Source organism: Anas platyrhynchos, chromosome 22, assembly GCF_047663525.1.
Source record: "Anas platyrhynchos isolate ZD024472 breed Pekin duck chromosome 22, IASCAAS_PekinDuck_T2T, whole genome shotgun sequence".
NCBI lineage: Eukaryota > Metazoa > Chordata > Aves > Anseriformes > Anatidae > Anas > Anas platyrhynchos.
Genome location: NC_092608.1, coordinates 1,629,387 through 1,653,335, shown reverse-complemented (window position 1 = coordinate 1,653,335; position 23,949 = coordinate 1,629,387). Strand labels below are relative to the sequence as shown.

General features: G+C 51.1%; 3 long non-coding RNA genes across 4 annotated transcripts in view; all 3 read right to left on the bottom strand.

Moving 5' to 3' along the window:
• The window catches only part of LOC139999285 (uncharacterized), a 43,022-nt gene that overhangs the window by 18,924 nt on the left and 149 nt on the right, over window positions 1-23,949 (bottom strand). The gene's annotated exons all lie outside the window — the stretch shown is intronic.
• Window positions 820-23,927, bottom strand: LOC139998576 (uncharacterized). 2 transcript variants are annotated; one of them, XR_011804663.1, is made up of 2 exons: window positions 23,806-23,927; window positions 820-2,533 (listed from the first exon to the last, which is right to left on the bottom strand). It is a non-coding gene; the product is annotated as an uncharacterized lncRNA (long non-coding RNA). The 2 variants fall into 2 exon arrangements; XR_011804662.1 differs by having other exon boundaries at window positions 820-4,141; window positions 23,806-23,848.
• LOC110351220 (uncharacterized) lies at window positions 18,020-19,404 on the bottom strand. Its single transcript, XR_005260679.2, has 2 exons — window positions 19,259-19,404; window positions 18,020-19,158 (listed from the first exon to the last, which is right to left on the bottom strand). It is a non-coding gene; the product is annotated as an uncharacterized lncRNA (long non-coding RNA).

The following is a 23,949-nucleotide window of genomic DNA, read 5'->3' as shown; positions in this document are numbered from 1 at the left end:
ACCTTGTTAGCGAGGGAGAGGCAGGCCAGAAAGCCAGGACTGCTCTCAGCAGAAGGCCGACATACACCTAGCCCCCTGTTTTTACATATGGTACATTTGTGTGTGTCCTAGGCATTAAAATATAAATCGCCACAGACCATCTGCTGCACCTATTGCCAGAGTTTGCAGGGGCATAACAATGACAAATGGTATGGAGAAATCACAAAAAGCTGCCTAATTCATCTTATGAGAGGCTGTGAAAGCTACCTGCATCCAGCCGAAACACCTTTTCCTAGCTGTAAATTATTTACCTGCACTCTTAGATAGGATACAGCTGGAATTAACATCTGTGGCCCATAGGAAGAAAATTTCAAAGCAACCAGCGCTGGAAAAACAAATCCTGGGAGTAGTGAGCCATAAGCTTTAAGTACAGCGAGACAGAGCCCTGAAGTACACAGGAAGGCAGTGAATTCTTTTTGCATCAGCACACAGGACGACGTCTCAGTGAAACTCGTAAATAGCTGGAAGGTATAAAACTGCTACGGAGACTAAACGCCCATTGTGCTGGAGAGCAAGTGGCACCGCAGCATCTTAATTCTGTTCTGCCTTGAGAATAAGCCTCCTGCTGCTGCTCTGAGCTGCTCCTGTGCCGGGTGCTGCTCTGGGGGCAGACGGGACGAGTGTGCCCAGGGATGTTTGGTGGGAAAGGGTCCTGGGGCAGGCAGCCCTCGCTAGGCAAGCAGGGAGCAGCCTGTTTGTGTTAGCACTTCTAGCAGGGACGTTCGCATCCATTACAGCTATTGCATTAATGCTCAGGAATGATCACACCCACCACAAAGCTTGTTATGCGCCATAAAAGTTTAATGGAAAATGAAATGCGCCGTTGTGTGTAAATCAATATTGTTATTCTCTTTTGGCAAACTATGAAATATATTGTTTTCATAATAAAAGGCATAATGGCAACATGCAGGTACTGAATAGAGAAGAAGGGAACCAAGAGATGGGAAGGAATGTGGGACCCTCCTGCTGCAGCTGTGTCCCTCTCTCTGCTCCCATTACCCGTATGCCGACCAGCTCCATCTGACGAGGCTTGCAGCAACATCCACATCCTCAGAAAGCACAGAGGGCTCCTGCTATCAGCCAAAGCATCAGTCTCCAGCCCTGCCATGGTGCCAGGGATGGAGCTGATGGTGCTGTGGCTGTGGGGCTGGCACCGGCTGGGGCCACCGCGCGCCCCCCAGCCCCATCCCCACCGCCGGCTGCCTCCGCAGCAGCTCCAGCAATCACGCCTGGGCGGGCGGGAGGGCGGCGAGGACATTGCTCTTTTTCTCTCCGCTGTCATGTTTCTGTCGCTGTTATGAATTGCTCGGGGAGCGTGCAGTATAAACACAACTTGGGATCATTTATTTCAGGCAGGAGGGAGACGAGCCTCCAGCCCATGCCTCATAGCCGTGCGAGGAGCAGCGCAGCATGGCCGGCGGACAGGGAGGCCAGGCAAGAGGCTGCCGAGCCTCCAAGAAGCCAAAATCCACTGTAGTGTTTTAGGCAGACACGGCCACAGCAAATCCTCCGGCAGAGACCTGCGCCTCTGACTGTGAATTACCGGGCAACGTTTCATCCCACGATTCTCACTTTTTACATGTTAATTCCTCCTGGTGTCTTCTCTTCAGGCAACTGCTGGTGGCTCCTGGAAGCCGCAGGGCCTGGCACAGCAGCTCCGGGGCTCTGAGGCTCTCCTTCCCTCCCAGGTGATGCTCGTGCCTTGGCTCCTGCCGGGGCTGCACGGATCCGCTCCTGCAGGCTGCGATCGGTGCCTCCCGCAGCCCGGCTGTGGTCCGAGAAGCACAAACCATTTGTAATGAGCCCAAACGCACCACGGCTTCAGCAGCTGTACCAGCCCCACGTTGAGCTCCAAAAATACCGGTGTGTGGCTTCCCCTCTCTGCCTCTTTCTTCTTCTGTTTTTGAGTGAAATATCAAAGCGCAGCCCTGGAGAAAAATCTGAGGCCTTCAGCTTTACAGGCACACATTAAGCTGCCATTTGATGGTCATTTTGAGCAGTGCAGGAAACGCTGAGCCACTGCCTGCTGGGGGAACACCAGGGATGGGGACTGCGGGCACCAGCCCCATCCCAGCTCCTGGCAGCGGGTCTGGGGGGGCTCACGGGGTTACCCCAGCTCCAGCCTGCTGCTGGCTCACCCATGCTGCTTGCAGCAAAGCCTCGGTGCTGCAGCCACGCTCATCACCTGGGGGCAGGCGCTGGTGCAGCTCAGCATCACGGCTCCTTCCTTTCTCACACTGTCCTCGTGCATCTCAACAGGGAATGAGACGAGGTCAAGCACTGGAGAGTACAGCAGCTGACTTGCTACAAATACTCAAAACATGCTAAAACGTTTGCCCGTCTGACTGAACTTTGTTCTCTGCTATCCCGTGCTCCCAGCACTTCTGCAGCCCACTGATATTCAGCACTTCAAAACGGCGTTTTTCAGGAGTCTGGCTCCAAAATGGATGCGTTCGGCTGGTGTTCTTACTGCTACGGTTGTGACCGAGCTTCCCTTAGAACAAAAATGAGGAGGTAAAAGAGAGGATGTTGTAAATACAATATGCATTCCGATTCAAATAAAATTATAGCAAATAGAATCTGCAGCGTTGGAGATAAAAATGGTAATGAGTTTTAATGGTTCGCTTTGATTTCCTCCATTGAAATCAGCTCCAGGAGGCTGATATTGTATCAGGGAGATGCTGGATCCCCACTCACACATCAGACAGCTGCACAGCTCGCGGGGGGCGAGGATGGGAGCACCGAGCTGCTGCTGCTGCTGCTGCAGAGCATCTCGGCTGGGGCGAGTGCAGAGAGCTGTGAGAGGCAGCCGAGCAATTAGACCGGTTATTGATCCTTAATATGCTTTAAATCAATAATCTGGGCAAAGCTGAGAGCTGAATTGATGCTACAGGGGTAAGAAGTATCCATAAAATTGTCATCTAATTATTCTAGGGAGGTGAGCTTCTGGTCTGCTGTTGGTTAGCTGAGCAGAGACGTAGCCGTCTGGAGAAAAGCATGATTCGATGTGTTACTTCATTTATTAAGTGCACACATCACTGCCAGATACGTGTGTTTAGGTATTGCTCCAGAGCTGTGCCTGCTCCTTTCATCAGAGAGCTCCATTCAGCCTAATCACGCACATGTACACACACACCATCACCTCGAAGCAGAAATTCAGACTTGTAATCTTCTATTCCCTAAAAGCAAAGTGTGATTGAATTTATGACTGATAACAGTGATAACCGATAAATTAACGATCTTCCTCCAGACGTGTGTGATTAGCCATTGTACCAGACGAGCACAGAACAAATTACAGAATTACGAGTGAGCCACCTCTGCAGACCTGCAGTTACAGAGCACCCGGGAGCCTGGCTTCAGGAAAACAGTGATCACGTAAGTGTGAAGTAAAATCCTATAATTCCAGCAAACAGTTTGCTGTTGTCCAGACAAGCCTTAATTTACAGCAGCCCTCTTCACTGAGAAAAATGAAGTGATCTCTCCAAGGCAGGGCAATGACAGGAGGCGAGTTTGGCTTGAGTCGACTTCAGTCTGTCTACAAAACCTGTGCTGGCCCCTGAGGATGGAGGGTTTGGAAAGTAATAAACATTTTAATCGGTGTTATTATTGCTTTTAATACCACGCTAATGGGTAGGAGAGCATGGCAGTGCCACCAAGAAACCACCGGTGTTTCAAGGCGCTCTTCTAGCTCAACGCACCAGGGCTGGGGCGAGCCTGGCTCCACATCCAGAGCTGCCTCCAGAGAGCTCTGTGGTCATTTGCTTCCTCTGCACTGCAGCCTCTTCTCCTCTGTAGTCTGTTTCCTTTTGCCTTGCCGAGGAGGAACATTTGATGCCATTTTTGAAAAGAAGTGATGAGCGGCTCTGGCGTGGGCCCAGGGGCTGCGCGGCACTGAGCCGAGGCTGCTCAGGGCTGACCTCAGCGCCTCGCCGTGCTCGTGAGCAGACATGTGGGTCAAATAGCAGGAGGAAATCTTGAAATCTTGAATTTTTTTATTTTTTTTTTCTCAGGGAACTCAAGGGCAAAATTTGAGCATCAGAAGAAAGGAGAAGTATTCCTGGGTTGATTTGTGAACATCTTGTAGAGACGTCTGGGATCAGATCTGAAAATATTTTAGCGATGCAGAGAGTGATTCAGAGAGTCATCTGGGTTATCCACCCCTCGCTGAGGCTGTGATTGAAATGTTTGTGGCTGAATATCATCCGGGAAGAGCAGAGCCGTCATACCCGGTGCATAAACTGTCATGTTTATATCCCAGGATCTCCTCAGCCTCGTAGCAAGGCTGAAAGGAGCATTCATCATTTTCACGCACGCTCTCCTGCCTTTCTCACTCAGCAGCGGTGCCGGCCCCAACCCATGGCACCGAAGGCTTGCTGGGGACGTGGCCCCCATTCCCCAGCCTGCCTGCAGTGCTTGGCGGGGCAGGAGGAGATGAAACAAAGCAGGGGAGGAGCTGGCCCCAAGCCCCATGGCTCGGGCTCATCCCCGCGGGTGGGAATTGCACCAGGAATGGCACGTGGGGGCTGACCCCCACATACTGGGGGTTGGCTCGCCCCAGCCCGTGCTGGACACAGCCTGGTGCAGCCCCACAGGATCCTTGCAGGTGGAGGCATCACGGCGCATGAGCAGCCCCCCGGAGCCCCTCCAGCCCCTCTCCTGGTGGGTGCTGCTGGCTCCTCGCTGCCGGCACGCTCGGGTGGAAGCGCCTCAGTTCCTCCCTCCCTGGCTAGCCAGCTGCCCAAAGACAAACTGTCCTCCCTTGGGGTGCACGTTATAAATGCTTAAGCAAATTAGCCATAAATAGAAAATGTAACATATGGGTCTGTAGATAATGTTTCATTATAAATTATCATATTCTCCAGGGAGATACGCCTCTTCCCTTCACACCAAAGACTTTGTGTTTCTTCTTCTGTGCAGATTGCAAGTTTCTTCTTCTCTCTCTCTCTCTTTTTTTTTTTTTTTTTTTTTTTTGTAGCTGTTCTGACAACACTTGGACTCAGTAGCTGATTTCCTGGGTGCGGAAATTGGGATATAAAACTTCACTTCTACTGCAAATCCTCTCGGATTTAATACCCGCTCATTAAAAAAAGAAAAGAAGTTAATGCAGTTCTGATGAAAGGTGTCTGAAGGAGAGCGCTGAAGATTACATTTCGCTGTTTACCCACGGTGCAGCTACACCAAGGACAACAGGGCCATTCCTCACTGCCCCGCGAGCTCCCGCGCGCTGCGCAGGACGGCTGCAAGGCACGAGCCTGTTTAGATTTCCTGCCTGGATTTAAATGAATCACTTTCCAGATCAAGAGCGCCCATGAATTATTCCCTCTGTAGAGCTGATTTCTGAAGTTCCCTTCTCCTGCTTGGGCTGAGACGTTCAGGGAGAGCCGACCCACCTCGGAGGTGCTGCCGCCCTGGTGCCCTCCAGACACCGCGGACCCCAGGAGGGTTAGGTGAGCCCTCCCCTCAGAAACACCTGAAAACTGCTGTTATTCATCTAGTTACACAGTCCCCAAAAGATCAATCACCCTAGACAGCATGAAATTTACCTTCTACACACTGAAAGTTAACTTTTTTTTTCTCCTTATAATTCTGTGGGTTTATTCCCACACTAATCTGGAACCAAGTTCCCAGTGACCACTGGCCACTTGGCAGGCTTCAGCTCGCTATGGGGAGGCATTTCTCTGCTTGCAGAGATCTTCCTCGGCTGATAATTTTTGTGTAGACCGCACGCAGACATCAGCAGAAAGCCGATCTTTTTCAGAAAAATCATTGTATATGTAAAGAGACTCCAAAGTCAGAAGTTACAAGCACCGAGCAGTTTTCTACCACACATGTACACATGCGTATCTATGTGGCTCCATAGAAAAGAAATTAAACTAATTTGAACCACTTCAAATGAGATTATTATAGACTGAGAAATTTACCTGCCTTAATTGGAAAAATCTTGGCACTTGCACCCTGAAGTTAATTGATGTCATCAAGGCACTGAATGAGCCCTGATTTTGGTAGTTAGAGTCACACCTGGCATCCCTGCCTCTCAGTAATAACCAAAGACTTAGGGGAAAGAAAATATATAAAGTAACATCTGTTGCAATGCAAATATTTGGGAGGATCATGGCTGCTTGTACCAGAGACACTTCCTAGCCCAGTTGTACATGTAAAACTGTCCGGCTGGGGTTTGCCAGCACCGTCCCCAGATTACCAGCGGGACGCAAAGCACCTGCAGCAAGTGTGACCAAAGGATGCTCAGGGAGCCTGTCGCTGTTACAAAGCCTTTTCTGCCCAGCTGAAACACCCCAAAAGCATCAAGTGATTCGTAAGAATATTAGAAGTAGTTCTGCTGTCTTTGTTAAATGCCCCCGGAGCACTCAGCTCAGCACCGGCTGCTGCACCTGGCAGCTGCCAGCACAGGCAGGGACGGAGCCGCATCCATGGGAAGGGGGGGAGCTAAATCCTTCCCAGGGCCAAAATAAATCTTGCACTGAGGGATGCTATCACACAGGGAGCCTGTGAGATGCTTTACCCCATTACCCCATCCTCCATTCCCATGGGGAAGGAGGATTTGCAGTGGCTTTCTCGGCAGAGCCAAAGGGTTTAGAAGAGATCCTGTTACACTGCGGGACAGGTGACTTAACTGGGTCAGATGGCTTTGCTCTGAAAGGCTTAAAACTAAGCATTAGCCTCCTTAGCAAGTTGCCTCGCAAACTTCAAAACCAGAAGAAAATACATTCAACACAGCCAGGATTTCGCTCTCGATGCAGCTCAGAGGAGCCGTCCCTGCTGGCGGCACCGCCGATCCAGGCGCCTTTGGGTGCAGGGCTCTGGCCCTGCTCCCAGCACAATGCCCTGAGCTCCCAGCTGTTTCCCTGCAGGAATTGCCCATCCCCTGGGCTTTTGGTGGCACTGTCAGTGGTGGGGCCAGTGTCCCCAGCAGCAGGTTCCACCCGTGCACAGCTGCCGCCTCTCCCAGGGCTGGAGGAAGCGCTCTGCCTTCCTTCCCTCTGCCCGGCGTAGTGCTGAGCTGAGCTGCCCTCTCTGCATCCCAGGCTGCAGGTGAGCATTAATAAAATCAGCTTAGTCACCTAAATAACAAACAAAAAATATCCTTGCGATTTGCAGAGCTTTGGCATATTGATCTAGCCCCCCAAAATAATTATAGCCCTGAGGTCTTGTGGGGAAAAAAAAAAAAAAAAAGGGAAAATGCAGAAAAAGATCAGAAAAGGCAGGATGGCAGTTATTTGTGTGGTGGGAAAGCTCCTGTGTGCATGTTTGCAAGGAGGACATGGCTCTGCAGCCAAGTGCCTTGTGCCCAGCTTGTCCCCAGCGCTGGGGACATCAGTGTCCAGAGCAGCACCAGCATCCCCTCCCCTACTCACTGCCTGCATCAGGTGAAGGCAGACAGCAGGGTCTGAGGTCCCCCTGGGGACTGAGACACATCCTTTCCTCGGTGTGGTGGGCAGAAAGGTGGGAAAGCCCCAGAAACGAGGTCCCCACCAGCCCTGGCACCAGGGCTGGCTCCCTGCAGGCAGAGCGAGCTGCGCTGCAGGGCGAGGGAGTCACAGTGCACGGGTACTTTGGCATCCTCTTCTCCTTCCCAACCTGTTGCTTTTACAGCCTTGTGCTTTTTACTTTTTAATCCGTGGTTAATCTTTCAAGCTGTGGCACGAAGCACTCAGTATAATGAGACGAGCAGATGCAAAGGCAATCTTGAGCTTGGAGCAGCGCAAGCCATCAGCCAGCAAACCCTCCAAGCCAGCCGCCTTCCCAACGACTTCAGAGACTTAAAACCCTGGGGAATAAAAGGTGGAGGCAATGCCGTTTGAAGGTGTGGGCTCTCCTCCAAGGCCGTGACAAGCCCCAGGGTGATGCTGAGGATGGAGCCCCCCAAGGGAGCCAGCCCCTGCCCTGGTTGTACGGAGCTGCTCTGCTCCCGCGGGGCCAGCACTGCGCTCCCCAGCCAGGGCACGGGGCTCCAGGGGGCCCTTTGCACCCCGGCAGGATTTCTGCCACGCAGGAAAAAAGGCAAAATCCATCCAAGGCAAGTGGCGGCGATGAATTATTCATCCGGCTCCAGCCAGCATTAGCATTCAGAGAGCTGGCTTAATATTAAACAAACACTACAGATGTGGCGGAGCGCGGAGCCCACTCGTTCTGCCTTTGGAGCCCGAATACAGCAGCGTATCTGCGGCGCTAATGAACTGCTCCGAGTGTAAATATTGCATACATCCAGGAGAGAAGCGCGGGTACATACTGCATGTCTATGCAAAGCAAACATATTATGCCATTTCTTCAGGCCTTTCATTCCACATGTCATTTTTTCTATATAAGTATAGGTTTACATGAGAGGTAATTATCATCCTTTCAAAGCTCTTAGTTCAGAGTAAAATGAGACGGAGTATTATATTTGTAATATAATCGTAAATAAAATGGGCCATAATAACCCCCAATTAGCACATTAAAATATGATGAAGACTTGTTCAATCATTACGGTGTAAACAAAACCTTCAGGAACACCTTACGCTGACAAGACAGAACCAGTTGTTTCCCTCCAACAGCAAAGGGAATTATTTCTAAAACTCAATCGTGTTTTATAATCGAGTTCACACCAAACCAGCCATCAGAGGTGCCACGGCTTGCCTGCTAACCACGAGCAATGGTCCCTGAGCCTTCTTCCAACAGCCACGGGGTACCCAAACAGCACAGGGGGTCCCCTCCCAGCGGGATGTCCACCCTGCCGCAGCAAAATGCAGCAGAGCAGGGTGAGTTCAGCATCTCCCGAGGAGCTGAGATGGGGTCTGTGCAGAGCAGCTTTATTCTGTATGCTCCGTGTGCTGAAGCAGCACTGGGCTGGGTCAGGCCTCGCACTGCACCGGCACAGATGGAGCGGGGAGAGGAGCCCCCGAGGGGCAGGGGTCGTGCCTCCCTCCCTGCGCTTTGTAGTCGTGGGTTTTGATCCTGATCTATTACTTTTCTGGACCAGAATTTCAAAACAGGCCTCATGCAGGAGCGCTGTCCCGCTGCGCTTCCCTTTTCCCCAAAAAGAACAGATAAAGCCTTCTGATGTGGATTTAAGGAGGGTGGCAGCGCGCGACGGAACTGTTTCAGCCGGCCTTAGCCTGGTGCGCGAGGCTGCCGCGACGGGAGAGGCAATTTTATTTCATCTTCCTTATGATGCAGAGGAAGGGGAGAAGTGGTGGCTCTGAGAAGCAAGTTCTGAAGCAGAAAGCAGGAGGAAGCTTCAATACAGTGCCCACGCTGCAGCATCGCAGCCCAAAGACTTTGGGGATCAGGGCAGCGGAGAGGGATGTCCGAGCAGACAATGAGCACATCCAGAGTCATGTTACATGACAGAAATCCCTCCCTGCTACACAATAGCCTTAAAACCAGCTATTAATTAGAGCTAGAAATGTGTTTTTTTTTTTTTTTTTTTTTTTTTTTTTTTTTTCTTTTTCACAAAGATAAATTAATTATGAGTTATTCTGTTCCCTCTGCTGAAACATCTGGCGCTAGGCAAGCGAGGAGCTGGGACAGGAGCAGCCCAGGCTCTGCTCCGAGGCTCAAGGAACAGTGGGGGAAAGCAGAGGGGAGGATGACAAGCCCACGGACCCATTTTTGCTCTAACAGGTAGGCTCTCCAACAGCAGCTAGATGCCCAGCACCTTTCAGAGACACAACGGGGCAGGAGATGGCGCAGGCTGTCCCATTTCTGAGGCTGAACCACCTCCAGCAACACTTCTGTGATATTTACAGATGGAACAGAGCCATGGTACCTGCTGCTACAGCCTGGCAGTGCGGTGCCACGGGGCAGCAGCTCATGGGGTGCCCATTCCCATTGTGTCAAATGGCGAGGTGCTGGGGTGCGCCCCACAAACGCCATCGGCAGGAGCAGGGCTGCCCAAGACACTGAGCCTTCTGCGGCTCCGTGTGAAGCAAAGGAACAGGCCTTTCCCAAAGCCATGATTGCAGTCCCCTAGGGAGACTCATTTCCAAATGATCTTGTTAGACATTGTTAGAAATTGATATATTTGCATAGCATGAATGTTAAAACTCAGAAAGAACTCAAATGCCAATTAGAACCACCGAGTTTTTTCCCCTAATTAATCAGTCATAAAAGAACAGCTCCAGGTGTTTTTCTCTGACTAAACATCAGCAAAAGTCTATCGTTATTAATCTTGATGACCCAAGTGTCATCAGCATATGCAGATTTTTTTCAAGGTGATAGAAGACCGGGAACGCTACACGCCTTGCAGCGCCGCAGTGACGCGCCTGGTACGGATCGCTCCCAGGCGCTGGGAACTGCAGTTGGGAATGGCAGGCTTGAAAAACAGCATCTACAGCAATTAGGAAAGCCAACAAATAGGTTTAATTCCTCGCCATCGAGCTAAAATTATACTTTTTTTTTCCCCTCTTCTGTTCTAAAGAACAGGCCAGGAAAAAAAAAAAAAAAAAAAAGATGAGACTATTTTGTTAGGAATGCACCTCTATCAAAAGGAAATTAATAAGCAGCTTTATCAAAGCCGTGCTTTTGGGTGCTCACCTAGCCCTGCTGCCTGCCTGGGGAGCTCCCTGTGAAGGCTCCCAGCACGCACACACTGCTCTGATCACGCACGCAGGATGGTGCAGCACGGGCACGGGCTTTGAACTTGGAGACGGAGGCAGATGCTGTGCCCTGCCTGCCATACGCCAGCTGCTCCTGGGACCTCATCCTCTGCATACAGTCAGCAACAAGAACTGGGTTTTCTTCCCAGAAAGCAGCACAAAAGCGATGAGTCAAGCAGAAGGGGCACAGCCCCGAGCTGGAGGAAGCCTGCTTGCTGGAAACATCCACGCTCGTGTTTGGTGCCAATTTCTGCTTTGTTTTTCCTGCAAAGCCACTCAAGCAAACCCCAGCTCCCCAGGACTGGGGGCAGCCCCACAGAGCCCCCCCCCGGACAGGAGTGAACCCCTGGGGAGCAGCCGCCTGCCACCAGCGGGATGGGAGCAGAGGCTCAGCCTCTGCATAGGGACACAGCACCAGTTCTAATTAGCGGTGCCCAAAAATGATGGTTTGAAGACAGAAACATCCCCCCCTTCCCCCCCCCCAAAAATATCTTCCCTGGGGAGGAGCGCAGATAGCATTTAAACTGGTACAAGGGAGAGAGAAGATGAAGAAGAAAACCGTCCTTTGACTTAAAAGGTAGCGTTTCAGATATGCAGATTCTGAACACATTTCTGAAATTCTCTAATAAAAATACTGTTAAATATTAATTATATTGCTATTTATAAATGTATACATAATTAATAGGAATAATTAATGTAGCAAGCATTGGGTAAGAACTTTCTTCTAAATATTTGAATAACGAAACATAATTACGTTTTGATGTGAAAATGTCAGAAACGTACTGAAGTGTTTCTACATTATTTAAATCAGAGAAACTCACTGGGAAATACTAGGAAACGGGCGGCCTCGCGCTGCTCCCCTCAGTGCTCTGGGTTTTTGTGCGCTCTGCCGCCCTAGCACGGTAAATACCTTGGGAAGCGGTCGCTGCTGACACAACACGCGGCACTCGGTCATTAGCTTCCACTCCAGGCATCGTTAATTACCAGCTCAGGGCTCGTAGAGCAGGATGAGTGCTGAGCCGAGCCCCGCACGTGTTTGCTTTGTGGGTTCTGGGGCAGGACCCACACGGCAGCCCCAAGGAAGCCCCCCCAAGGGAAGCTCCCCCCTTCCCAGCCCAAAGCTGAAGCCTGGGGAACGCTTCTGGAGATGTGCTGGTTAAAAGCCCCCCCAGGGACAGGGTTGTGCTTGTTGGCCATCGGGTTTATCATCAGCTGAGGCTGGCCCTTGGCTGTGGCCACCACCCCGGGCAGCTCCCATCACCAGGAGCCCCCTGCCCCAATCCCTACAGCATCCTTTGGGTTGCCTTCCCCCCCTCTTCATCTTTAGAGGGAGGAACAACAGAACAAGTGCCTTCCTTCCTCCCCGTCTCCCTGGTGAGAAAACTTGATGAGAAATCTCACAGAGATACTTGAAACACTTTCCTGCTTTGCTTCCCTTTGGTAAGACCCCACAGCACGCGGTGGCAGGCTGCTCGGCTTCGTGCGTGCCTGACCTCGGCCGCGTTTGAAGCGGGAGCGCCGCGCCAGGAGCGCAGACACACTCCAATTAACGATCAGACCGAGGAGAGACACAGGAGATGAAGGGAAGCCCTTCATTTGATCCTCAGCTTTATGGAGCCTGCTGGGCCCCTGAGCAGGTTGCTTGGCCTCCCTGTTAACATTTTTGGGAAGCGTGGCAGACGCCGACCCTGCCGGCCCACGCCGTGTCCCTGGGCACAGCTGCTGTGCACCCATTTAATGCATGGCACGAACAGAACGCTGCCACGGCCTTTCTGCATCCGTTCCAGGGGTTTTCACACAGAAAGCGATGCAAATCACACATTTTCCTTTCCAGAAGGACACGGTACATGCTTTTGCACTTAGTCAAAGGGCGTTTCTACCTTAAAAGTGAGATTTGCTCCAAGGGAACAATGAATTCCAAATAAGTTGTTTCCAAATACGCTTCCTCTGCCCACTTGCTTTGTCCTGAGAAATCCTCGCTGGCCTCTCTCCCACCCGGTGCTGCTCTGCCTGTGGTGCAGGAGCATCACAAACCCCAGCTCTGCGTGGGGTCACCACTGCAGAACATTAAAACACATCCTCAAATGTGCCCAGGCACAAACAAGTCGCTCTTGTTTTGGGACACAAGCTTGCAGGGACTAGAAGCTGGTGTTCTCCAGGCAGAGGCAGTCCCAGCAGCAGTAGTGGTGCACGGTCCTGAAACTCCCCAGGAGCCAGGAGGGGAGCGGATCCCCAGGGAGAGGCTGAGGAAGCCAGCCTGCACCACCCAGCATCGCCAGGAGAAAAGGCACAAGATGCTTCCCAAGCAAACCCACCCCATATTTAGGTCAGCGCAGCAGAAGGCAAAGCTCAAAGCACCGCAGGGCAGCAGGGCTGCCTACCAGAAGAATCTGCCTCTCTGGCATAACCACGGCCACAAACGGGAACGCGAGCAAACTCCTGTTTTAAAGGAAAAAGGTTTTGTTCTCCCTTCCGCATCCTTCTTAATGAATCTTTACAAGTGTGCCACCCCGGAGTTACCTGCTCATTCATCATGCATCCTATCTGCTGCAGGAGGGACTGGATGAAAAGTCCTGTTAATTCCAGAACACTCATTTCTTCCTTTTTTTTCCCCCCCCTCTATTTGCAAATGAGGGCTATCTGCAGGGAATCAGGTGCAGCCTCATTTAAGATTTTTTTTCCTCTTTTTAAAGAACATGAAGCTACTCTCTTCTGCCCCAGATGCAGGAATGGGACCAGGCTATGGCCATGCAATGTCACAGCCTGGCTTTGTGGGGCTCAGCCCCAGCCCATGCCCCATCCCCGTGCTTTGCTCCAGCAGCACTGAGCACCTGCAGCGAGGTGGCACGCAGCAGTCATGTTTTTCCAGCCGTCTGTTAATGTTACAGAGCTTTGGTGTTGTACAATACCTGCTCGGTGGTGATAAGGTGGCGGTGTAAAACACGAGGAATTTAGTGGAGCATGTGAGAGACATGTTATGAAATCAAATTATTTTTTTCAAGCTGCAATGCAATCTTTATGCAGATCTCAGCAAGAGACCGGGCCCTCTCGAACATCAGTCATTGTAAAAAATGAAACTTTCTCAAACTTCTATACATTAAAGAAAGGTTTTTTGGTTTGGTTTCCTGGTTTGCTTTCTTTTTTAATGCATAACATGACTGATGGTGTACAAAACCTTGTTTCAAAGTTCTAACTTTCTGGAAGATTCATGGCACAGCTTCTCCCTGTTTTCTGAGAAGGGAAGCACATTTATTTACTGCACTTTAGGTGAAATATAGTACCTCAAAGCCAATTCCCTAAAACAGCTCTTCTGTCCTTTGGCACTTACTAAGGATTGCTTCTGCTCAGCTAACAAATTACCATATAAAAAGACCTTAAAATTCGGACATCTGTCTCTGGTGGGTTTTTCTTTTGTTCTCGGAAAAGTCAGCAGGAAGTGGTGCACCCAGACCTCCCCGATGGCATTTCGAGCTACCAGGCCCAGGCAAAAAGCGTTTGTTATTTGGGCTGCTCTGCTCTCACCCCAGAAGTCTCAGGCTACGTCACTGCCCGAGCATCCGTGTCTGGGAGTCAAGAAATGCCCTTTGCAGCGTCGTGTTCACCCGCACGGCCTATTCAAGAGCTTGCTGGAGTCAAAGGGGAGTTTTTCTCCCGACGCCACTGGGGGCTGGCTGCAGCCCAACAGCAGGCTCCTGGCTGCTCGAGCTCAGGGCTTCGCTGCCAGCACAAGGCTCGGACACTGCCCGATCACCCCGTGGGATGCTGAGGAGCTCAGCTCAAGCGATGCATCCAGGGATGCCCCAGGAGGAGCCCTGCACATCTGTCAGCAGCAACAACAGCTCCCGTCTTTCTAATCCTCTTGTCTTCCTCGAGATATTACAGGCGATCAAAACTGCGTAATGAACGAGCAGTCAGCATTTGTGCTCGAGATTTATTTAAAAAGGTTAAAGCAAAACAGATCAAAACATCCTTTATTCTACAGCCATTTCCCCAAAGTAACACGTTAGCCCTAAGGTAAAAATCAATGTTCAAAGCCTGTACCAATTTTCAGAAAGATAAATGCTGTGTTTAATACTTTACAGCGATGATTGTTCAAGAAGCTGTCCTTGGTGTATAGGAGATGGCACCAGCGTTTCCCAATTAAAGCCTGCGCTTTAGTAACAGCCCCTTGACTGGCGAACGGCTTGAGGAGAGAGGCTTTAAGAAGAGATAAAACACGCACCCGTGAGGACTCCACTTAAAAATGGTTTATGCTGACAGCTTTAAAGGGCGCTGCCACTCGTCTGGCTCACTGGACAGGCACAGGAGTGGGTCCAGCTCCCAGCTGGGTCCCCCAGGACACAGCCAAGCTCCCCAGCCCCACATCCCTGCCTCAGTGCAGGATCCCCCAGCTTGGATGGAGCACCAGGTGGGGTCACACTGGTGGCCTCCTCACCAGCACACAGCTTTGACTTTTAACAAAAAAGACCTTTTTTTTTTTGTCTGAAGCAGCTTTCCAATATTTCTAGAAGGTGATTGAAAGAAATCAAAGCTCACAATGGAGCCAAAATGTGGTGTTCAATTCCTGTTACATGACTCAAGCATTTTCCCTTTGGGTGCAATCAGGAGCACCAACAACACCAGCAGATGCTGAGAGGGGACAGCACTACCCCATCCTGGGGCACACGCTGGGGATCAGGGAACCCAGGCAGCAAAAAAAAAACAACCCCAAAACAGGGTTTTCCTTGCCCAGTTCTGTTTGGACAAGCTGCACAAACAGAAAGAAGACAGGATGTGCTCCACCAGCCCGCCTTCCGCCACGTTCCTATAAAACGAGAAGCAATTTAGCTTTGAATGTATCTCTGAAACTGCGAGCGCAGATAGGGGATGCCGTAATTAAAAAGCCTTTTGTTATCTGTAGCACGCCTGCTGCTGAGGTGAGGTGCACGATCGGTATCCCGTATCTGTGCAGCCCCTGGGCAATAGCAGATTGTGCAGTGCTTCAGGGTGCCCGCGTGCGATTCCTGGTGAAGAGGGAGATAAGAGATCCAAACAAGGCTTCTTTTTAGCCTGCGGCAGTTTAATTACTTGCTCCTTGGATGTCTATTCAGAAAGACAAGGGGCATGGATTCTTTCTTCTATTTTTCTGAGAAAATGCTAAAAAACTCTGCCTCACTCCTTATTTCCAGACATCTCCGTTATTACGGCAGCGCAATGTGTCAGGGAAAAGGAGGCAGGGAAGTACACCAGTAACTGATATTTCCCATAAATTTTATCAGTAGTCTGCCAGCCTTGGAGACGGATGGGGCTGCACACAGCCATGGGAGGGCTTGGAGAGGTCTGGGTACAGCAGAGGCTGCCAGCCCAGCTCCTCTGTGCTGCTGCCGGGCTCAGCTCCAGCTCCCAGGGGCATTCCTGCTCCCTTTGACGCAGGGAACCCCACACTTGCTGGCAGGACTCACCAGGATGGTGTAAAACCACCCTGAGGGCAGCTCCCCACAGGGTGCTTTCCTGGGTGCTGCCCACCCCTGGGTGCCACAGGGTGCTGCTCATGTCCCCAGTGCCACAAGAGCCACCCCCATGGAGCTGTGCCCTTCTGCAAGGGCTTTCTCCCTTAAAATGGGACTGTGCAGCCCATCAAAACTGAGCTAATAAACAACTATCTCAGCCTGGAAACACTCTGCCTAGTTAGCTACGCGTTTTCTCCACTAAAAGGACTTTTTTTTTCCTCCATTTCTCAATAGATCCCAAGTACAATAATTGTATTTGCTGAGTTAAAAAGTTAAATTGCATAAAATTAATATTGATTCAAATTAAACCATTTGTCTCCTTTCACTGTTCGGCTCCACAAATACAATTACAGCTCCAGCTATTACAAACCAAAGACAGCCACCAGGTTGAATTGCAGCCCGTTTCCTGGCTTTTGGCCCCCTCCTTTGTCCCCTCTCCCTCCCAAGGGAGGTCAGCAGCACCCAGCCCACCCAGTGCTCGCTTTGCCTGGGCCCTTGGGGTCTTCCCAGGTGCCCCAGGCACCCAGCAGTGAGGACAGACCCAGGGGACCCATCCACCTTCCGCAGGATTCACAGCCGGGTCTCCCCTGCTCACCACTTTTTTTTTTTTTACAGCCTTCTTGTGGTGATAATTGGAAAAGAAGGAAGGAGCTATAAATACCTCTTGAAATTAAAAGGAGCATGTATAGTCTTGGCAGAGAGGGAGAATATCCGGGAGGTCCTGGTTCTCCTCCCTACACCTATTCCCAAGTGTTTACTTTGAAATTTTTCATTTGTTTCCTCCAGGAGCACAGTCAAAACAATATTTGACAGCCCAGAAAAGCCGCAGTTTCTGCAGATTTCTGTTTGCTTACACCAGGGATGAAAATTACTCCTGGAGGGAGGCAGATGCAGACACTCGAAGCCAGCCACTGGGAAGCCATCGGGTCCCAGCAGCGGGTGACAGGGGGCACCCACACATGGAGCTGGCACCCACGTGTGGGTCTGTCCCTGCACTGCCTCCCTCCCCAGCGCCTTCCAGCACCAGCCCAAGGTGGCCCTGGACAATTTCTGATGAGCCAAAGGGGCAAATTCATGGCCAGAGCCCATTCTCCAAGGGCCAGGAGCTGCAGACGAGCAGCAATGGGGCATCGCCAGCTGAAGCCAGAGCTTGCTGCGACGCAGGCTGAAGCAGAAAGAAAACAAGGTTTGTCTGGGTAGGAAATAACACATTTTTCTGAATTTGGGCTGGCTCCAAGTCGAGTCCCTCGCTGCGAGGCAGCCTGCCAGGCCCAGACCCCAGCCTTGGATGCAGGAAAAGTTCACTGAACTGGAGAAGTTTCAAACAAAGCATTTCTGGCTCAGTGAACCAGGATTTTTCAGTGAAACCATTTCAAGCCGCTCTCACGCTGAACAGGTTTATTTCTGTAAACTTCTGCAATTCAGAGGCAGGGCAGAGTTACAGGAATCACTCTCACCGGGCAGATTTTGGTCTAAACTGCTGCGTAAAACCCCATGTAATTACTTCAGGAGAGTGCCCGGGATCAAGCTGTGGCCCTGAGGGTCTCGCAGCTCAGCCCAGAGCTGGCAGCGCCGTGGTGCTGGGGGTGCTTGAGGAGGAGGAGGAGGAAGGTGGGCACCCAGAGCCAGAAGCAAGCAGCAGCTCTGCCTGAACCACATCTTCTGCACAGCTCTGCTGGGAGCAGCAAGCCCCCAGGGAGCTGATGAACACCCCCCAGAGCTCAAGGCACAGCCAAGCCTCGGCCAGAATCCGGTATTTACAACCCACAGGAATACACGTCCTGCAGGATGAGGGGCTTTGATGGAGAGGCAAACCCAGGCTTTGCTGCGACCCATAAATAATTGACAAGCGCCGTGCTAGCAGCGCTGGAGCAGTCAGGCTGGTACATTGCCACCTTCCCATGGCAAGCCAGAAAACATACGACAACCCGAGCTCATCTTTCATACATGAGAGATTCAGAAGTCTCAGGCTCACGGAGTTAAGGAATTAGCAAAATCAATGTTGCCACGGCAAACCCACCGAGCCAAGGCTCTGCAGTGTGCTGCTTTTGTGCAGGAAAGATAACGGGACGCGAAACCAAGGAGCATCGGTCTCCTGAGTGCTTAGGAAGCGTGTCGGTGAGGACAGGCCAGCACCAGGATCCCCACGGTGCCCCAGTGGCACCCAACCCCAAACCCACCCTGCCCACACCCAGCTGGTGCGGGGGGCTGCAGGAAAGGGAAGGGGGTCCCAGCTTTAAGTGGCCTGGCAGAAGAAGCACAGGGAAGATGATAACGCAGTCTGCTCAGCTCCAAATTGTTCTCCCGTTACAGTCAGTAGTGTTTTAGAGTGCTTAATTTAAAGTGCTGTTCCATGCAGAAACCTCATAAAACACGTTCCATATTTATTATCTCCTCCTGATTCTAAGTGAAATCTCCCTGTTTTGTGGGCTTAAAGGGAAAGACTCGTGCTGCTGCTGCCAACAGAATGCCCACGGGATCTGGAACCGAGCCTTCACTCCCCTGTTTGCTTTAAAATGGGGAGATGGAGGCATTCTATAGCAAACGCTGGTTGCTCGAGCAATCGGACCTCCCTGCACTGCTGCGTCCCTGTCTCACGGCCAGGAGCAACCCAGGGCCATCCCAGCAAGGCTGTGCTGGAGCCACAGCCCCGAGCGCCTGGCTCTGATCATGCCTGGAGGCATTTTGCCCTCGGCCATGCCAGACAGACCCAGCAGCTGCTCCACATCCCTCCCAACAGCGCTCACACACCCACCGAAAGGCATCTCCCCCTCCTCCCCACAGGGCACAGCCAGCACAGGGCGCTCCTCCCACAGCCACAGAGAGCAAAGCCTCACGAGAACATTTTTGAAGACACTTCCAAGCCTTGCAGCGTGGTTAGGCAGAGCCTGGCAGCCTAATTCCTCCTTTTTTTTTTTTTTTTTTTCTCATTCCGATCCATCACGAGCGGTTACATTCGCATCCCTCTTCCCCATGCCTGTCAGCTATTCTTTAGCTGAGCCTCGCTCCAGACTATTCTCTGATGCCTTGTTGTCCTGAAAAGTGAACATGAATTACTGCCAGCTCAAATTAGTGTCTTTCTGCACAGGGTGAACAGAAATATTACAAGCAGGGAAGGAATCTGGATCTTCAAACCTTTATATTTGGTTTAACTTCTGTTGAACACCGCGTTATTGCCAGATTTCTGAGAAAGCATTTGGCAACCCGGCCGCCTTTATCTCCTCTTCAACACGAACACCGTTCTTCGAGGAGTAGCCGTGAAGAAAGCCTTTCTGGCCGGGGGACCACAGCACGAGCGAGGCCCTGAAGGGAGGTAAAACTTTATGCTAAGACGAGAAGCAGCAAACAGCAGCCGCTACGGCTGGGTAAAGGCACTGAGCATGGTGCTTGGCAGGACTGCGTGCTGCAGGACGCACACGGAGCCGGGTCTGGCCAGGGGATGCTAAAAATGATCATAAAACTGGGAACCAAATAAAGAAACCCACTAACCTCCAATAACAAAACGGCCCCGGCAGCACCCTAATGATCGATAAATCGCTGCTATGGGAGCCCTGCTTCGCATCGTACAAGCGCAGTAACTTAGAAGCCGAGATATTTAAGGGAGATAGGAAACCCTATTTCATTTCTTTGCTGGCGTAAATAACTCCAACAAACCAAACTGGAAGGGGAAAACCTTTCCTCGGGGGCATTGATTGATTTTATCAGTCGTGCATTTGATTTCCCAGGCTTAGCAGCTAATTAGCACACATGATATTACTTTGAAATGGCATTAGGCTGCAAACTAAGCCAACAGAAGCCAGAAACAAACACAGCCTAATCCGGATACATTTTGCCTCGTTATTTCCGAGTGCCTTCAAACCCTACAGAGGAGCATATGCATTTTATTGACCAGATAGATGTGGCTGTAATCTCTCTGGAAACGCACATTAAAGGAATTTTAAAATCTGGATTATCTCCATAAGTAGTCCTTAATGACTCTTTTGCAGCTGTTACAAAGCTTATGTAAATATTGCAAGCGAATATTTAAGGCTCTATTGGAGAGAAATTTACTATGCTGTCCATAAAGGAACGTATATCTCCACAAATCCTACTGTATAGGTTGGCTCTCCTAAAATAAATTACTATTGCCACGTTGTTAAACTCGGCTTCAGGGGTTCTCACCTTTGCAACCCTTACGCAGTGCCAAGGAAAAATTCTGGAGGCATCCTCGTGGGAGACACAAGTGTCTGAAGGCACCTACACTGAGACGCTATCAACATTCGAATCAAAGTTTAAGAATAATGTCTCAGTAGGAAGAGAAAGAAGTTAAACTAGAAAGATGTAAGAAAATGTGATAGAATTCAATAAAAATTAATATTCCAGGCTAGAAACAATATGCGTGGTATATATGCATGATTGCTATCAGCTCTTTTGTTATGAAGTTAGAGCAGCATGGCAGCAGTAACGTGCTTTCTGAGAACCTCGAACCTGCCAGAAGGAACTGCAGACACGAGCAGCCTGCAGCAATTTCTCTCATTTCCTAAATAGAAACCCTATTTTACCCGCATTACCCTTCACCTGAAGGGCCACCTCTGCAAGGCCTGGCCACCAGACGGGCAGGGCAGGGGCACCGCACACCTTCAGGACACCCCAGAGCATCTCCTCCTGCCTCAGCTCCCTGCTCCGCACCAGCAGGATCCCACCCCAGGCTGGAGGAATTTAATTTCGGCAGTATGTATAATAGATGGCTGCTTAAGTACTGCCTGGAGGCAGAAACCTCACTGCACTGTGCTCATCCCCCAGCGCTGCCTTCTCTCCCTTCGCCTTATCAGAGGCTGTTGACAATCTATTGCAGCTATTTTCTAACAGTCTCCAAGCTCCCGAATCTCAGCAGAACCCCTCGGCACAGCCCTTACCAGCTCCCTGCAGCCAGAGGTGGCTGCTTTAACCCCCCCCCAGCACATTGCATCTCCCCCCGGCCCCTCTCCCAGGGGCAGGATGGTGCTGCAGGAAGCGTGGGGGCTGACAGGAGGAGATGTCACAGGGCACGAGTGTTTCTAACGCTTTAATAATGTACGTTATTATGTATGAAAGGAGCCCCTGCCACTTAGGCAATCAGCTGATCTTAAATGGTTAAAGTCCCTTATCTGGCCTCCCTTCAATTTTGTTTTTTTATTTACAATGCAACGCTAAATAAACCTGTTATCTCCGCAAAGCAGCCCCACAACACCCGTGGTGAAGCACAGCCTGTTACAAATGGGTTTTTGCTCACGCAGGGAGCACCGGGCACTGCTGACCACCTCCTGCTCCCCTCAACCTGCACCCGAGCATCCTGCCTGGTGCTGAATGAGGGGACCGGGGCACCCACAGGCACACAGCATCACAGCTCCCAGCCCTGCAGAGACCTTGGGGACCCCTGAGAAAGGGGTGTGGAGGGAAGGTGGGCATGGGCAGAGAGCCTGTATGCACCCTGGGCTCTGCTGCCTTCCTCGGGGAGATCCCGAGGGACCAAGACAGCACCACCGTCCTGGTGATGAGAGCAGCCACCTCGCCAAGCTCCCAGTCCTCCTGCAATGCCTCCAAGCGCAGCAGCAAGACAGCTTTTACCAGCAAACCTGGATAATGAGGCTGCTGAAACACACTTAGGCTTTTTAGAGTGAGTTATGAGCCTATCCAGGGGAATTTCAGCTTTTCCAGTAACCCTCTGAAAGAGCGTTACAGTAACCTGAGCAAGAAGCAGTCCAAGCGTGGATGAGCTCCTCTGCATCAGGTGTGGTGGCTCCCCCCAAACAGCACAGCATAACTCTGCCTGCACACATCTTCCCCGTGATTTCGGGGGAGTCTGAACCAAATGATGCAGCCACAGGCCCGAGACTTCAAACAGAGGAGGAAACCAAAGAGCACAACTAGCAGATTTTTTTTTTTTTAATCTTTAAAGTTTACAAGGAAATATAGCATCAGGATCCTAGGAAGATTAAACAGGGAAAAAAAAGTTCCTAAACTAATGAAGTCCTTGAGCTCTCCAGCAACAACTGCTAATAGTGGTTCTACCTCAACAGAAGAGGCAAAAACAATTCTCCTCAACTGTAATTTTAAATATAGATTTGAGGGTCTTTCCCATAAATCATGAAGTCAGATAGAGACTGTGCATAATGGTAACTTGTCAAATGACAAATAAAACTGATTTCGAACACCTTAAGAAACACTAATTCAGTTTGCAAGGCTGTAAGCTTCTGAGGAGACTTTAGAATACGCATGAACCTCCAGCCATTTTAAACCTTTGTAATCTCTGTAAATCAGTAGCACCAGATCTGAAAGTCACGCAGGGTTGAAGTGTTCAGGTTTTTTGTTGTCCATTTAATATTGCAAACAAAACAACAAGAGTTTGTTTGGGCAGGGATCCTCTGCAGGTTCACTCAGACAAATGATGTCCCACATGGGCCAGGGAACAGCTACAAGGAGTCGGAGGAGGAAAGAGCAGCAAACATCTGCCAGACAGAGACAGGGCCTGGCTGGTGGCAGGGTGCTTGCTGCGGACCCAGACGGAGCTGGCAGCAGACACAGTGCCTGCCGTGCTCCTGCACATCTCGGTACCACCCCTATGTGATGAGCCACGCACGCGGGAAGTGTGGGCATCCATCACTTTTATTCCTCCTGCACAGTCCTGAGACGCCTCTCGCACTGCCATAAGCTGGCACAGCACAGAGCTGCTATTGCAAATGTAAATAATAGCCTGTGCTGTTACACTCCTTTACAAAAGGCATTATTTTAATGGTTCCCTCCTTGAATCCCTTTTCCCCAGCGGACCAAAGCACTCCAGGTAGATGTGTTATTGCCACAGAAAGCAGCACTGCCAGGCTGGCTGCACCTTCAGAGCCCAGCCAGGTCTCACCTGGCTGTGATCACCACTGGATTAGCCTTCATTTAATGTCCCCAGGGGGTGATGAGGCTCAGCCAGCATCTTGCCATCCAAGAAACCCCAAAACCTGCCTGCACATCCCCACGGAAACCCAACCCACACAGCCCGTGCACAGCACCACAGCCTCCTCCCCAGGCTCTGCTGCAGCGTGGCCTCTCCATGGGGAGCATCTCAGCTCTCCCAAACAAACGGACAGAAAGACCATTGTCATCTCAAATGCCCTGCTCTTTTCAGTGGTTTTTAAACTTTTTATTCATCTGTAAAATTTCTAATTAACTGAGGTAACTAACCAACGTTGCATGAACTCAAACTGAGAATATTACAGTCAAATACATAATTAAAAATTTCTGCTGCGCTGGTTCCTTCCATCGGTTACGTAAGTTACCGCACACGCTGCAAATGCCACAGCCACAAGCCCCATTTCAATGAGTTCCCTTCCAGTAAGCGCTCTGGCTGCCAGGCGAGGCGGCAGCAGTACTCTGCCCCACAGTCACTGCTCCCTCACTGGTAGCAGGGGACAAATTTGGGAGGACAGGAACCCCCAGGTCCCTGTCCTGAGATTCCTCCAGCCCTGGCACAGCCCCAGTCCCCCCAGTAGGTGCTGTTGGAGGAGCTGTGCCTGGCGGCCTGGCCCTGCCAGCTCAGGACCCCCAGAGAGCTGAAGCCCTGGGGGGCACCGTGCACCCCCAGGGCAGGGAGCTAGGGCCTGGAGGATTAAAGCCCAGCCAGGCGGTGCTGTGCCCTGCCCTGCTCCCACAGCAGGAGCCCCCCAACTGGCACATACCTGCTGCAGACAGGGCTCCAAAGCACAAGCAGCTCCCCAGGACCCAGCAGGGCTGAGCAGGGCAGCCCCAGCCCTTTTTCAGCCCTCAAAGCCCCCCCAGCCCTGCCTCAACCCAGGTGCACCCTGCCCAGCCTCCTGCTGCTC